This window comes from Cupressus sempervirens, chromosome 8 (assembly GCF_028749045.1).
Source record: "Cupressus sempervirens isolate cs-2001-9-10 chromosome 8, ASM2874904v1, whole genome shotgun sequence".
Classification (NCBI taxonomy): domain Eukaryota; kingdom Viridiplantae; phylum Streptophyta; class Pinopsida; order Cupressales; family Cupressaceae; genus Cupressus; species Cupressus sempervirens.
In genome coordinates this window covers 14645730-14649971 of record NC_143125.1, presented here as the reverse complement: position 1 = coordinate 14649971, position 4242 = coordinate 14645730, and positions in this window count along the sequence as shown.

The window sequence follows — 4242 nt, the reverse complement described above, 5'->3', positions numbered from 1 at the left end:
TTTGACCATTGTCTTGAAAGCAACATGCCATAACAAGCAAGAACTCCAACCACAACAATATCTATTTTATAGGAGATATCAAGGCAGGTCGGCAATATAAAATCAACATTTTTTTTTTATATCATAATTGCTTCTGAATCCACCAATTTCTTACTAATTTACTGTTAATCAATAGAGTTAGATAAAAAGGGTCCACCTGTGGAGCATTTTTGTTAATATTTGTCCCAAGATAAAAAACCAGTGTCTCACCAACATTACTATAACCCTCTTTGTTAGTTTCAGACAAAATATTCAAAACTTCTACTCCATATTCAGGAATTTTAACTATTTCTAAAAATGGTACTGAAACTTTTAATTGTGACAAAGCATTAAAAATGAACGAATTGTAACTTATCAGTTGCTTACCAAACGAAGAATGAGTTACCTAGGGTCAATCTATTATTGATCCCAAAACCCCAAAGCATCACTTTATCCTTATCCTTCCTGCGTTGAGTGGACATCTCAGTCTTCTTACTTATATTTGGGTTTATAGTTATGTTTCTGAATCTATAATTACTCCTCATTTGTTCTATTGTTGCAACTATACGAGCCCTTCTTTGTTCTTCAGGTGTTGCCCTTATCACAAACCTTTCATCATTATCAGAAAAAAAACATGCTAAATGTATTGTTGCTTTATTCTATTTGTATGAACATCAAGAATGTATTCTTCTTCACATGAGTCATATTCTCCCCAGAAATGGTCGAGATGATAATATAACATTCAGTTTTTGATGATCATCTCCTAGGTGAATTTCTTTTTCCAATATACTTGTTGCTACCAAACATTGTTATGGCACATGGGGTAGTTTACATGCTTTGCACCAAGGACCAGTTTCAACATAGTTATTATTTTTCTTCAAAGGATCAGGAGTTTCATTGTTCTTTACTGGTCTGTCATCTTTCCAAGATGTATTATAAGGCATGTCTTGTAGTCTGTATCTATCTGATTTGTCATTCCTATTAGACCTTGTTCCTTCATTCTTATTACACCTTACATGAAGATCCTTGATCATACCCAAAAGTTTATCAATTTTATCTTCATCCTTATTTGGCTTAGGATTTTTAGGATAAAATAATTTTGGGTCATCTCTTTTACCAATTTACCCGCAGCATTTATGTGATTCTCAATTGTCATTGCAACTTTAAAAGCTTCTTGTAATGTGCTTTGTCTATGTGACCTTATCTTATAGTGAGTCTTACTTTCAAAAGCACTTACGTAAAAGTTTAAAGTAGGAATGAATCAACAAGTCTAATATCTTGAGGTATATGTTTATAACTTTATTAGACCTTTTAATTAAATTCAAATACTGATTCCTTCACATTTTTCTTGATGCTAGCTTATTCATGCGAGGCAAAAGAAGTATCAATATGATTCCCAAATTACTCAAGAAATAAATCAACAAATATTTTCCAACTTAATATAGATTTATCAAGGAGCCCTGTGTACCACTCAACAACATCATTGGTTAATGACTGGACAAATAGTTTCATAAAAATATCTTCATTATGTTCTTCAAACTCTTTGAAAATGTTCTTTAAATTAATTACATGTGTTTGAGCAGATTGATTTTCTTCTCCAAAAAAATTAGTTATAGTAGTTCTCAAATCATTTGATATAGGGTTTGGGAAACCTACTACTCCGATGAAATCTAATTGTTTATATCTCTCAATTATCATTGGAGCTCTTACTCCTTGATTTATGTGGTGATAGTTTTATCTTCTTTGATTATTCATCATATTGTTTTGATTATTGGTGTGATCATTTCTCCAATGACCATCTATCTTATCCCTTCGATTTTTATTTTGATTAGGGACATGACTTGGCTTTCCATTCTTATTATACAAAGGATTCTTATGTATAATATTAAATGAAGAATTTCCATTCTTATGAGGAGGAGTATATTTAGAGGACTCACCTTTTTTCTTTTTTTCTCTCTCTTTTGTTTGTTTTGGATCGATGATTTCATCCTTCTTGAGGCCTGGTCCTTCCAATAGTTCACTAGGAACATTCCTTAGATCTTTTGGTGCCTTATGTTGACAGAAAAATCTAGATAACTTTTGTGAGTTTTTGTGAGTCTTCATTAATTTCATGTTCGTCATCCCCTTCCTCATTAGTTTCATCATCTACTTGATGAGTTTCAGGTTGTTCCTGGTTAATGAATGAACCAAAATAATGAAATGGATTTTCCTCTCCTTGTTCATTATTATTTTGATCATCAACATAGTACTCTCTTTCTCTGTCAGCAAACTTCTTATATCATGTGAATGACATATCATCAATTTGTTTTCCTTTTCTATTCCTCTTCTTAGGAGTGTATTTAAGATATTATATTCCAGAATGAACTGATCTTCTTCCCCACATAAATTTTAGGGATATGTCTATTATTTCTCTTTTCTTCAACCACTAACAACTGATCGTTCATGTAGTGCCTACCCCTAGTTTGCATTTTATTATTATTGTCAAACTCTTTTAGGCCAGTTTATGCTTGTTGATTAGTAGCACTATCTTTTAGATTATTAGATATTCTTTCATATTCAGTTGATTTTATGATGATTATTACAATGATTTCAGTTATTGATGATGATTAGTTAGATGGATTATCATATGTGTTTTCTTATGGATACTTACCCCATGCTGCATGTGTATGGTGTATGTGTATATTTTCTTTATGTATGATGTTTCTGATGTGGTTAAGGAAGGGAGTCACAGTCATCTGCTAGTCGGGATCTACACGATGCACCACTTTCTGCCATTGCCTGTTTAGTTTAGCATATATGTGTTTGTACATGCGTGAATTTTATGTAGATTGCAAGTATCCGGTATTGACTTCCCTAAATTGCCAAGATGAGTGTACCCTATCGCATTATCTCAATGGTAAGAGAGGGAAGATAAATTCTTAAGTCCAAATCCTAAGCTTTAAACCCTTTTGTCCTAGAAAAATAGGACAAGTATCTGAGTTAGTTTACCTATATAAATTTGTCAAGTGACATGAATTCATGATTTTGACCTTGGAGTTTGATTATGTTCTTTGCCTTCAGTTGAGTTGTCATATTTGGTTTTGTGGGTCTGTTGTGATTTTTTGTTATAATTAAATCAAATTAAAAGATAATTTAATGAAAATTTTATAAAGAAATTTGATATTTAATTAATTAAGAAATTAATTAAATAAAAGAATTGTATTTAAAAGATTATATTAAAGTTCTATTTTTGACGTATTTATATTTATTTAATTTAATAATTATTATTTAAGAGTTTTATTTTAGTAATAAACTCTAAATAATATTATTACATGAATTAATAAATATATTATTAAAACATCTTGTAATTAACTTGAGAGAGAGGACATAAAATTTATAAAGTTTATTTTTATTAAATTGTATAAAGCATATGCAAAAAAATTAAAGAAAAAGTTGTAGTTCTAATTTTGACATATTTATAATTATTTAATTTAATAATAATTTATTTAGGAGTTTTATTTTAATTAATAAACTCTAAATATTATTATTACTTAACTAAACAAATATAATATAAAAAATGTCTAATGATTAATTAAAGTGAGAAAGAAAATTCATTTAATAAAGATATTTTAATTTAAATTGTTTAAAGTTATTGCATGAAAATTTTATAAAGAAAATTCAATATTTAATTATATTTGATTAATTGGGAAATTAATTAAATAAAAGAATTAAATTTAAATTTTTTATTAAAGTTCTATTTTTTGATGTATTTATATTTATTTAATTTAATGATAATTATTTAGGAGTTTTATTTTAATAATAAACTCTAAATAATGTTATTAATTAAGTTAATAAATATATTATTAAAAAAACATCTCATGAATTAATTAAATAAAAGAATTCAACTTAAAGATAAAGAAAAGATAAAAGAAAGATTAAGAAAAGTTAATAGGAGTTGAAGTCTGGTGAGCACGGAGTTCTCCCGGGTGAACGCACAATTAGTCCCCCGATTTAAGGAGAGAACTCTTTATCACAATGGGAGGGTTCATTTTTGGGGGACGCAAATTTTTGAAGGAAAAATTTGAGAAATTTTTTAGAGAGAAGTTCTTGGATAGAAGTGAATTCTCTCGCAAATCTTCTGGGCATTGTGATTTTAGCATCAGAACCAGGTAGGTTCTTGAGTTTTGTTCACCTAGTTAGAATTATGTTATTTAGATAAACTTGTCTTCTTCGTGATTGTTGAAA